Source organism: Macaca thibetana, chromosome 19, assembly GCF_024542745.1.
Source record: "Macaca thibetana thibetana isolate TM-01 chromosome 19, ASM2454274v1, whole genome shotgun sequence".
In the NCBI taxonomy this organism is placed as follows: Eukaryota; Metazoa; Chordata; class Mammalia; order Primates; family Cercopithecidae; genus Macaca; species Macaca thibetana.
In genome coordinates this window covers 13,690,131-13,702,567 of record NC_065596.1, presented here as the reverse complement: position 1 = coordinate 13,702,567, position 12,437 = coordinate 13,690,131, and the positions used below count along the sequence as shown (strand labels likewise).

Here is a 12,437-nt window from a genome sequence, read left to right as displayed (position 1 = left end):
CTTTTAAGGAAGTTCTGGTTGGATGGGGCACCAGTTCAAGAGGTAACGATCACAACCATTACTGTTTTTGAAGCTTCAACTCCATGCCAGGTACTGAAGCAACCCCTTGATGTTGAATTAACTCCACATCAGTCCTTCTCCAAACCAAACCCTAGGTTTGGGTTTGACCCAAAGACTGTGCTTGTCATCATGATCCTATCCACCCTTTACTGTGTTTGGGGACCCTGGGGCAAGAAACGCCTTAGCGGAATGAGATCTTCAAAAGCATTTTAAGTAACCTTGGGCTCTCTGGAGTTCGGAGTCAGAAAACTAGTAACCATCCTCATTCTGCCACTTGGCAGCGCTGTTAGTTCAAGCAAGTCACTACCCGCATTGACCTGTTCCGAAAAAAGTCAGTCTAGGCTTTGTTATTAACATTCATAATCACAGTGACCTTGAACAATTTAAACTTACTTTAATCATTTTTTTGGTTTCGTTTTTGTTTTTTTGAGACAGGGTTTCTGTCGCCTAGGCTAGAGAGCAGTGGCCCAATCTCAGTTCACTGCAGTCTCAACCTCTTGGGCTCAGATGATCCTCCCACCTCAGCCTCCTGAGCAGCTGGAACTACTGGTGTGTACCACCATGCCCAGGCATTTTAACCAATTTTATCTTAATGCATGCCCCAATCATCTTACCAAACCTTTCTTCAGTTTTTAGCTCTATTTGTGAGACAGATCTGAGGCATAGGAAACGAAATTAAAAAGCCTTGTGCGAATAATTTGTCAATTTATGTGAAAAACAAGAATACAATTATGCATCTCTGAAAATAAAACTTTGTAGAGTTGGCCAGGTGCAGTGGCTCACACTTGTAATTCCAGCACTTTGGGAGGCCAAGGCGGACAGATCACCTGAGGTTGGGAGTTCGAGACCAGCCTGACCAACATGGAGAAACCCCATCTCTACTAAAAATACAAAATTAGCCGGACCTGGTGGCGCATGCCTGTAATCCCAGCTACTCGAGAGGCTGAGGCAGGAGAATCGCTTGAACCTGGGAGGCAGAGGTTGCAGTGAACCGACATCGTGCCATTACACTCTAGCCTGGGCAACAAGAGCAAAACTCGGTCTCAAAAAAAAAAAAACTCTGTAGAGTTACACAAAAAACTGTACAATGGCTGCTAAGAGGGAGGGAACTGGGTGTCTGAGGAAGACTTTGTGTTCTCATGTCTTTGGCACATTTGACGTATCATGTGACTATGCTACCTATTAAAAATCCACAGTAAAATGTAAATAAAATAGCAGAGGGTACAGTATGCACTTTTTTTGAGAGTCCATCATGGCTCACTGCAGCCTGGACCTCCACAGCTCATGCGATCCTCCCACCTCCTCCTTCCAGGTAGATGGGACTATGGGCACAGGCCATCATGCTCTGCTAATTTTTGTAGAAACTGGGTTTTGCCATGTTGCTCAAGCCGGCCTCAAACTCCTGGGCTTAAGGGATCCTCCAGCCTCAGCCTCCCAAAGTGCAGGGATTACAGGCGTGAGCCACCAAGCCCGGCCAGGCATTCATTTTTGTAATTGTTGCGGGAAACACAGGACCAGAGACACCAACGTGGGAAACAGGAGGATTTATTTAGGTGTACACCAGCTCAGTGGATTCATGTCTGAAAAGCTGAGCATTGAACAAAAACTGAGTGCGGTTTTTATAGGCAAACTTACAGAAGCAAAACAAAAGCAGTTAATGATACAATGACAGGTCATGTAATCTACAGCATAACTGTTGACTTAGCATAACTTGTGGCTTTGCACAGCTGTTGGCCTTGCAGCTGCATCGAAAGGAAAACAGAATCTACAAATCTTACTAAATACAAGCATTGGCAAACACAGTCATAACTAATGGTTCAGAGAAGGAGAGACAGTAAAGGAATTTGTTTTTCTTTTCAACTTTGCTCCGGAGGAGGGTGTCTGGAGCCCATTCCTTTGGCCTCGACTTTTCAGTGCTATCTTACAAGCATTCAAGGACACCACGCTTTTAAGGACAAGGCACTCGGTCACGGGTGCCTTTACTGATGTGAGCTGGCTAAGCAGAGGAAAACTTGTTCTTCGTTTCTTTTTAACCCTTGCCTTGCCACATAATCACATCTTTACACTTCAATTTTTTTTTTTTTTTTGGGAGATATGGAGTTGGAGTCTCGCTCTATTGCCCAAGCTGGAGTGCAGTGGTGCCATCTCAGCTCACTGTAACCTCTGCCTCCCAGGTTCAAAGTGATTCAAGCCATTCTTGTGCCTCTGCCTCCTGAGTAGCTGGGATTGTAGGTGCACACCACCACACCGGGCTAATTTTTTTTTTTTTTTTTTGAGGCTGAGTCTCACTCTATTGCCCAGGCTGGAGTGTAATGGTACAATCTCAGCTCACTGCAACCTCTGCCTCCTGGGTTCAAGCGATTCTCCTGCCTCAGCCTCCCAATTAGCTGAGATTACAGGCGCCTGTCACCACACTCAGTTAATTTTCATATTTTTAGTGGAGACGGTGTTTCACAATGTTGGCCAGGCTGGTCTTGAACTTCTGACCTCAAGTGATCCACCCACCTCTGCCTCCCAAAGTGCTGGGATTACAAGCGTGAGCCACCACGCCCAGACAGGAAACCCACTTTCTTTTTTTTTTTTTTTTTTTTGAGACGGAGTCTTGCTCTGTCACCCAGGCTGGAGTGCAGTGGCCGGATCTCAGCTCACTGCAAGCTCCACCTCCCGGGTTCACGCCATTCTCCTGCCTCAGCCTCCCAAGTAGCTGGGACTACAGACGCCCGCCACCTCGCCCGGCTAGTTTTTTTGTATTTTTAGTAGAGACGGGGTTTCACCGTGTTAGCCAGGATGGTCTCGATCTCCTGACCTCGTGATCCGCCCGTCTGGGCTTCCCAAAGTGCTGGGATTACAGGCTTGAGCCACCGCGCCCGGCTGGAAACCCACTTTCAACACCTCCTTGCTCTTCTCTTTTTTTTTTTTTTGAGACAGAGTCTCGCTCTGTTGCCCAGGCTGGAGTGCACTCACTGCAAGCTCCGCGTCCCGGGTTCACGCCATTCTGCTGCCTCAGCCTCCCGGGTAGCTCGGACTAATGGCGCCCGCCACCAGGCCCGGCTAATTTTTTGTGTTTTCAGTAGAGACAGGGTTTCACCCTGTTAGCCAGGACGGTCTTGATCTCCTGACGTCGTGATCCGCCTGCCTTCGCCTCCCAAAGTGCTGGGATTACAGGCTTGAGCCGCCGCACCCGGCCTTCCTTGCTCTTCTTGCTCCAAATCCTGGGAACATTTTAATCAACAGGCGGGCATCTGTCAAACCTCCCTAGCAACTACGCCTGCGGATGGCCAACCCGACCCTGGCAGAGCGTGGGGTTTAGTTTAAGCACAGGCTGCACATCGGGGACCTCATAAGGCGCCTGGGAGCATTCAAGGACACCACGGTTTTAAGGACAAGGCACTCGGTCACGGGCGCCTTTACTTCGGAGCTCCGCGCTGTTGCTGGCCAAGCGTATGTAGAGTCCCAGCCCCAACTTTCCCAGGAACTGGCCGTGAGCCCTCTAGTGTGATATTTTTTGGCCTGGGCCTCAGTTTCTCCACTGTCAATCGGGAAAGGGGAAAGCGGGCTGGAGAATCCCGACCAGGTCGGCTGTAGCCTTCGGAAGCTACGGCCCGGGGAGGCTACACAAAGGCAGGTCCGTGGGACGAAAGAACGCGCGCGCTCATTGGCGCCGGTCCCTGGATGAAGGGACAGCAACGAGGAGACGCTGGACCTGGCCGTTCCTCGCACGCATCTCTGACCTTCTGTGCCTCTCAAGAGAGATGCGGGAAGCACAGCCACCTCCACTGTAGCACGAAAGTCTCCGGCCAACATACCGCCACTAAGGTACACATGCGTCAAAGCCTCTCAGAGCCATTTCCGCTAACGTACTCAGGGCAACGGGCGTAAGATGGCGGACGCGCAGGCGCGAAATGCCGCAGCCGTGGGGAGGCTCCGCCTCTCACGCTTGCCTTGCATCACGTGGTAATGGCAGCTCAAAAACCGCCTTAGCAAAAACCAGAGCGTGACCTCGTCACGTGATAGAGGACTCCCAATACGGCAAAGGGAAGGCGCCAAAAGTTCTTGTCAGATGGCGAAGGAAACTGCGAAATTCGCCATTGTCACATGATAGAGTAACCTATCGAAAGCGGAGGGAAACGTGCCGAAGTCACCTGACTATGCACGCAAACACCCAGGCTTGTCCCACGTGATAACGCACGCCCGCCCCAAGACCCCCCTCTTTTCGCTCCTCCCTCCCATTTGGGTTGGGCCTGCGTCGAGGCGCAACGCGGCGTCAAAGGGGGCGGGGCTTCAGCTGATCACGTGTTCCCGCACCTCCCCGGCGCGCGCCTGCCCGCCCGCCCGCTCGCCCCCGGTCCGGACTCCTCCTCCTCCTCTTCTCGCCATTGCAGTTGGACCCAGCAGCCCGGCGCGCACCGCGTGGCTTTTTGGGGGAGACCCCGGCGGGCTGTGGCAGGAGGGCGGCGGCGGCGGCTGCGGTCGAAGAAGGGGACGCCGACAAGGTAAGCGTCAATGTGGCGGCGGCCGGGCCCGCTCCCGCCTCTGCCCCTCCCCCCGCCCGCTTTCCTCACCGAAGTCCCCACCGAGGGTTCGCGGTGACAAGGCTGGAGGGGTCCCGCGCTCGCCGCCTCCGCCCGGCCCCCTCATCCCGGCGGCTGACCGGTATCTCCCTTGCCGGCCTCGCTCCCGCGCTCGGCCGTTAACTCTCCTCCATTGTGCGGAGGAAACAAAATGGCGGCGACGGCGGCGGCGAGGACTCGGTGCGCGCGCAGCCGCTCCCCCCCACACGCGGCCCCTCGGCCGGCGGCGGCGCCACGCGCGGGGGGTGCGCGCGCACCGGGCCCCCGGCCGCCGCCTCCCCGGGGCCGGGCTTTGTCTGTTGCGGCCTCCTGGGGACGCGCGCACGTGCCTGGAGCACACACCCCCTCGGGTCCCGAGCTTCCCGGCGGGGTGACCCCCCTTCCTCACTCCTTACTTCTTTCCTATTCCCTCCTCCTCTTTGTCCCAGTCCCGCCCCCGGTTCCAGGAGAGTCCCAGGTTCCTGAGGCGGGAAACGTTGCCTCCTTTGTCCTCACGGGGCGCGGAGAGGCGGACCCCTCCTTGGAAGCCCCTTCCCACGCGGACTGCAGAGGAAGCCTTTGTGGGTTCGTCGGGTTTCCAAATCTCTAGTCAGCCAGGCCTCTCTCAGATCAGGGTCCAAATTTGGAAGGGTTTCAGCTTTCTTTTTCTTTAGTTCATTTGTTTTCGTTTTTGAATGTTTTTCCAGATTGTATTTGCCTTCCCTAGAACGGCAGTCTGTTTGGGTGCAAGCTTGGACCCTGAAACGTGGATGCTTAAACCCCCTTTCTACCTTTATTTTTCCTCGTAGTTGAGCGATTGAGATTCTCGAGGTTACGCAGGAGGTTCTGCCCCAGTTAATCTACCGCCTGGATGAATTATTTGGGGTGTACGGCGGTCTGCATGCTCTCCCCCAGTTCCGTGACCAAATTTGAGGAGAGTAAGGGATCTCTTCTTCATATATCCAACATTGATTGCCAGTTGCTGCTTAGGTGACATGGATCAGCAACGAAGCATCAGTTTCAGTGGCATCCTTTTCTGGACTCCGGTAATTCAATGATGCTGAATCTCTTTCAAGATTTTGCTCACTTTAAAATGAGCGGTGTGATGGCATATTTGTGGTCCACATGGAATCGCGAGGTGCCATCCGAAGTTAGGGTTGAAATTTAGGACTTTTTAAGCTCTCTTTTCCTCAGGTATTTGTGGTTGGGAATCTCCATGGATTGCTCAAAGTGCTGCCACTATGCCTTGTGCTTGATGCTTTGTGTGTGGTCTCGTGGGATGTAGTTACAGCAGCCGCCCAGACTGTGAATTAAGTATGGGAACCAGGGCCTCATTCACAGCTGGAAAGCAGGGGGAGGCCGCAGGACACTTGCAGGCGCTCCTCTCCCTGTTCTGTGGTGCCGGGGTCCCTTGCCTATGTGAGTGGCTCGTGGTCCCTGGGATTTGTGAATGGAATCTGCAGGCCCCAGTGTTGTTTGGAATATTCTTCAGTTCAGATTGGAGGCTGGCCATGAGTGCCAGGCTTGGCCTTGCCCCCACTGGGCGCTATTTATCAGTCTCCCTATCTTCCTGGAGCTCAGCCGCCTCTTCCTGGAGCTGAGAGGTGCCTAATTGTTTGTGGTTTTTCTGATTGAACTTGTTTGGTGCCTCTAGGCAAAAATTCCTTTGGCTCCTTCTAGTATTTGCAGAGTCTTGAAGGCCCATATTCCTGAGCATGAGGAATCTAAGTCTGTTTCTTATTTTTCCTGAATTCTTCATGTTAAATACCACATTGACAAAGGACAGCTACTAATACTTTGATCACACAGACATATACGGTGCTCCCTGGTTAAGGCCTCCAGGTAGGGGACAGGTAGAGTCAGTGATGGGGAAGAAGCCTTCCCCTAAGTCCCTTTCCTTCAGGCTTTACCAAGATGTGGGGGTTAGAAGTCTTCTGGGAAAAGCCTTTAGTCGTTTTCTTTGGGCTGGGGCCTCTTCTCTTATGGACTGTTTTCATCCTCTTTGTCGGTTTCTTTTGATTACCTTTCATGGCTCCAGAGGAGTGATTCCTTCCCCCATTTATACCTCTTGGACTTGCCATCCTGCTACATTTTGTCAGCAAGTTAATTCACCTTGTGCAGTTTTGAAAGATGTGTAAGTGTTAACATTTAGTATTGTGTAAGTGTTAACGTTTAGTATTAGCCCAGGAAATTGTGACCTTTTATTTGAATCTTGCTGTGATTGAACCTTTGCAGGAACTAGGATTTTCTAGGGTTTTTGTTTGTTTGTTTGTTTTGTTTTGAGTCAGAGTTTAGCTCTTGTTGCCCAGGCTGGAGTGCAGTGGTGCGATCTCGGCTCACCGCAACCTCCACCTCCCGAGTTCAAGCGATTCTCCTGCCTCAGCCTCCTGAGTAGCTGGGATTACAGGCATGCTCCACCACACCCAGCTAATTTTGTATTTTTGGTAAGACGGGGCTTCTCCACGTTGATCAGGCTGGTGTGGAACTCCCGACCTCAGGTGATCCACCGGGTGATCACCACTCCCAGCCTCCTAGGTTCTATTTATTGGATGCTTTTTATGTTAACCAAGTTCTAGCAGAGAAAGATTTGATTTGTTTCCATCAGGAAGTTTGGAATCTGAGGCAGATAGTGGTTTGAGTGGCATCTTTGCACAATGAATGAGTAAAGAGATTTGGGGCCTGGGAGGCATGAGGCAAACTTTAGTTTACTGCTGAAGCATATATCCATTTTATCTGAAACAAGTAGGTTTTCCGTCTGTATGATTATACAGAGTAAGCTGGTGTGGAAATAATTGTGAAAGTAGGGTAGGCAGGTGGGTGGTGGTTGGAGGCCTCGTTGGCGTGCTGATTTTTAAGAAATTTTTATGATATTTATGATCTCAAAATCCTTGTGAAACTTTTCCCTGAGAACACTTCACAGGTGATTCCATTATAAATAGCAATAATAGCCAGGTGTGGTGGCTCACGCCTGTAATCCCAGCACTTTGGGAGGCTGAGGTGGGTGGATCATGAGGTCAGGAGTTTGAGACAATCCTGGCCAACATGGTGAAACCCCGTCTCCATCTCTACTAAAAAAAAGAAAAAAAACAACAACAAAATTTTCTGGGTACGGTGGCACACACCTGCAGTCCCAGCTATTCGGGAGGCTGAGGCAGGAGAATCGCTTGTACCTAGGAGGCGGAGGTTGCAGTGAGCTGAGATGGTGCCACTGCACTCCAGCCTGTGTGATGGAGCAAGACTCCGTCTCAAAAAAATAAAAAGCAATTGGAAATTCAGATACATTTAGCATCAGCTGTGTTTAGGCGTTTTGTAAAAGTGATGTCCAGTTAAAATTTAATTTTTTTTTTGAGACAGGGTCTTGCTCTGTCACCCAGGCTGGAGTGCAGTTGCGTGATCTCCACTCAACTGCAACCTCCGCCTCCCAGGCTCAAGAAGCAATCCTCCCACCTCAGCCTCCCAAGTAGCTGGGATCACAGGCACATGCCACCACACCCGGCTAATTTTTTGAATTTTTTGTAGAGACAAGGTCTTTCCACGTTGCCCAGGCTGACCTCAAAACTCTTGTGCTCAAGCAGTCTGCCCACCTTGGCCTCCCAAAAAGCTGGAATTACAGGAGTGAGCCATCGCTCCTGGCCAGAATTCAATTTTTTTTTTCTTCTCATTAAATGTTTATGTAGTGAAGAAATTGAAAATGTAGCTAGTAGTTTATTATTATTTTTAAACTTTTAAACCAATTTTATTTTTTTTGTAGAGACGGGGTCTTACTATGTAGCCCAGGCTGGTCTCAAATTCCTGGGCTCAAGTGATCCTCCTGCCGCAGCCTCTGAAAGTGCTGGGATTACAGATGTGAGCCGCCTTGCCCAGTGGCACTCATTTTAAGACAAAAATATGTTTATTGTCTGAGGGCCATTCTCTTGTGGAATATGTGATCACCATGGATCATTTAGTCACAAAGTTGAATGTGTATTACAGTATGTAAATTTGCTCCAAATTATTATTATTTTTGAGCCGGAGTCTGCTCTGTCGCCCAGGCTGGAGTGCAGTGGCGCCATCTCGGCTCACTGTAAGCTCCACCTCCCGGGTTCACGCCATTCTCCAGCCTGAGCCTTTCGAGTAGCTTGGGACTACAGGCGCCCGCCATCACGCCCAGCTAATTGTGTTTTTAGTAGAGATGGGGTTTCACCGTGTTAGCCGGGATGGTCTCCGTCTCCTGACCTTGTGATCCGCCTGCCTCAGCCTCCCAAAGTGCTGGGATTTCAGGTGTGAGCCACCGCGCCTGGCCAATTTGCTCCAAATTATTTTTATAATTTTAAGTGATTGTGAGAAGTTCTACTTGGCAGTGTGAAGTACGTAATTTTCCGTGAACATGTGCGACAGCTGTCCTTACCTTTTTGAGGATTTTGCTTCAATCTGAAGGTTAAGGTCTTACTTAGATAAAGATAAAAGGTCTTGGAGATGAATTAGTCTTCCAGGCCACTTTTTATCCTGTTACTTGTCTATAAAACTACTTTCTCATATCAGAGTGGTTTTTTTTGTTGTTTTGGAGATGGAGTCTGTCATCCAGGCTGGAGTGCAGTGGGACGATCTCGGCTCACTGCAACCTCTGCCTCCTGGGTTCAAGTGTTTCTCTTGCCTCATTTTTCTTGCCTCAGCCTCCCGAGTAGCTGGGATAACAGGCGCCCACCATCACTCGCAGCTAATTTTTTGTATTTTTAGTAGAGATGAGGTTTCATCATTTTGCCCAGGCTGGTCTCAAACTCCTGATATCAAGCGATCCACTGCCTCAGTCTCCCAAAGTGCAGGGATTACAGGTGTGAGCCACAGCGCCCAGCCTAATTTTTGTATTTTTTTTTTAATTTTTTTTTTTTTTTTTTTGAGACGGAGTCTCGCTCTGTCCCCCAGGCTGGAGTGCAGTGGCACGATATCGGCTCACTGCAAGCTCCACCTCCCGGGTTCACGCCATTCTCCCGCCTCAGCCTCCGAGTAGCTGGGACTACAGGCGCCCACCACCACGCCCGGCTAGTTTTTTTTTGTATTTTTAGTAGAGACGGGGTTTCATCATGTTAGCCAGGATGGTCTTGATCTCCTGACCTCGTGATCCACCCGCCTCGGCCTCCCAAAGTGCTGGGATTACAGGCTTGAGCCACCGCGCCCGGCCTTTTTTTTTAATTTTTGTATTTTTAATAAAGACTGAGTTTCGCCGTGTTGGCTAGGGTGATCTTGAACTGGCCTCACTCAAGTGATCTGCCCGCCTCGGCCTCTCAAAGTGTTGGGATTACAGATGTGAGCCACTACACCTGGCCTGCAGTTATTTCAAAGTAAAAAGGTTTTACTTCATCCTTTGCTACTAAACAGTTCATATGTTTGAATGTTAATATTTAATGTCCATGTGAGAGATGGTCTTTTTTAAAAAAAAAAAAATCTTAACTGGAAAAATACAGTTCTGGGAAAAGTAAACATTGAAGTATACACTGAGTTAAAGAAAAAAAAAAAAAAAACAAGGCTTCACTCTGGGAATACATGGGGAAGGATTGCCTCTGCCTCCAGCCAGATATGGGAGGATCTCTCAACCATGCTTCTCTCACCCCCTTGCTACCTGAGAGCATGCTGGAAAGAGGGTTTGATAATTCCCACGTGAAGTCATGTTGAATGTTTTTCTGTGGTGGCAGATTTTAAAGCATTTCTGTTGGTTCATCCAAGAGCAGTTAATGTTTTTCTTTTTTTTTTATTTTCTTAAGGACTGGCCCTCACTATGTTGCCCAGGCTGGTCTTGAACTTCTGGGCTCAACGAATCTTCCTGCCTCGGCCTTCCGAGTAACTGGTACTACAGGCATGCACAACTGTACCCAATTTAATCCTCTTCATCTGTTGCATTTGTAGTAGTATGTTCACAAAACATTCCCCATAATGCCACCTTTAATCCTTGCTGTCTGCAGCCCGAGGCAGGTGGTATTTTCATCCTCATTTTTCACCCAGCACCAGAAAGGTAAGTGATTTGCTGTAGGTCCCAAAGCTGCCAGGTTGGAGAGCCCAGGGGCAAATCCCAGGCTTCTAACTCTAGGACTGTGGGCACTCCACAACACTAGTGAGCCTGGAGTCCTGGGTCTCCAGAAACATTTGAGGAACAACTTGTGTTTTTTTTTTGTTTTTTTGAGACGGAGTCTCGCTCTGTCGCCCAGGCTGGAGTTCAGTGGCCAGATCTCAGCTCACAGCAAGCTCCGCCTCCCTGGTTCACGCCATTCTCCTGCCTCAGCCTCCTGAGTAACTGGGACTACAGGTGCCCGCCACCTCGCCTGACTAGTTTTTTGTATTTTTTAGTAGAGCCGAGGTTTCAACATGTTAGCCAGGATGGTCTCGATCTCCTGACCTCGTGATCCACCAGTCTCGGCCTCCCAAAGTGCTGGGATTACAGGCTTGAGCCACCGCGCCCGGCCTTGAGGAACAACTTGTATTTGCCAACTTTTTTTTTTTTTTTTTGAGATGGAGTCTAGCTCTGTCGCCTAGGCTGGAGTGCAACAGCACGCTCTTGGCTCACTGCAACCTCCGCCTCCTGGCTTCAGGTGATTCTCCTGCCTCAGCTTCCTGAGTAGCTGGGATTACAGGCGCGCGCCATTGCACCCAGCTAATTTTTGTATTTTTAGTAGAGATTGGGTTTTACCATGTTGGCCAGGCTGGTCTCAAACTCCTGACCTCATGATTCGCCCGTCCTGGCTTCCCAAAGTGCTGCGATTACAGTCATGAGCCGCTGCGCCCAGCTGTATTTGCTAGGTTTTTATTTTGTCAAGGAAAATATATTTAAATTAGTGATCATTCACCATTTCCATTTTTCATAAGTAACAAGATTGTCTTTATCACCAAAACTATAGGAATAAGATAAAGGACAGTCCTTTAAGTTTAAAATATTTATTAAAATCTTTATTTCTGGCTGGGCACGGTGGCTCACGCCTATAATCCCAGCACTTTGGGAGGCTGAGGGTGGAGGATCACTTGAGGTCAGGAGTTCAAGACCATCCTGGCCAACATGGTGAAATCCCATCTGTACTAAAAATACAAAAATTAGCCAGGAATGGTGGTCTGTGGCCGTAATCCCAACTACTTGGTAGACTGAGGCAGGAGAATTGCTTGAACCCAGAAGGCGGAGGTTGTAGATGAGCTGAGATCACACCACTGCACTCCAGTCTGCGTGACAGAGCAAGACTCTGTCTCAAAAAAAAAAAAAAAGGCCGGGCGCGGTGGCTCAAGCCTGCAATCCCAGCACTTTGGGAGGCCGAGACGGGCGGATCACGAGGTCAGGAGATCGAGACCATCCTGGTTAACACGGTGAAACCCCGTCTCTACTAAAAAATACAAAAAATTAGCCGGGCGCGGTGGTGGGCGCCTGTAGTCCCAGCTACTCGGGAGGCTGAGGCAGGAGAATGGCGTGAACCCGGGAGGCGGAGCTTGCAGTGAGCTGAGATCCGGCCACTGCACTCCAGCCCGGGCGACAGAGCGAGACTCTGTCTCAAAAACAAAACAAAAAAAAACAAAACAAAACAAAAAAAAGCACTTTATTCCTAACTTTGATGTAGTAACACTGTTGCAGTCTGAATGATGAACCATTGCACTGGACTTCACGTTGTTAAATATTTCAGAATGGCATCGATAGCAAGATTTTAGACTGGCATTGCTGGGATTACAAGCGTGCACACCGGGCTAATTTTGTATTTTTAGTAGTGTTGGGGTTTCTCCATGTTGGTCAGGCTGGTCTTGAACTCCCAACCTCAGGTGATCCACCCGCCTTAGCCTCCCAAATGGTGGGATTACAGGTGTGAGCCACTGCGTCCAGCC

The 12,437-nt window shown here is 49.7% G+C and overlaps 1 protein-coding gene across 8 annotated transcripts in view; it reads left to right on the top strand.

Moving 5' to 3' along the window:
• The first annotated feature begins 4,367 nt into the window (after positions 1 to 4,367).
• Positions 4,368 to 12,437, top strand: part of ILF3 (interleukin enhancer binding factor 3) — a 40,619-nt gene continuing 32,549 nt past the window's right edge. For 5 of the 8 annotated variants that reach the window (XM_050770121.1, XM_050770123.1, XM_050770125.1 and 2 more), the window contains exon 1: positions 4,374 to 4,553. The gene's annotated coding sequence lies outside the window, so the exon portion shown is untranslated. Of the gene's footprint in view, positions 4,554 to 4,904; positions 5,657 to 10,412; positions 10,432 to 12,437 lie in introns of those variants that run through there. The other 3 variants (XM_050770117.1, XM_050770118.1, XM_050770119.1) reach the window with 3 other exon arrangements.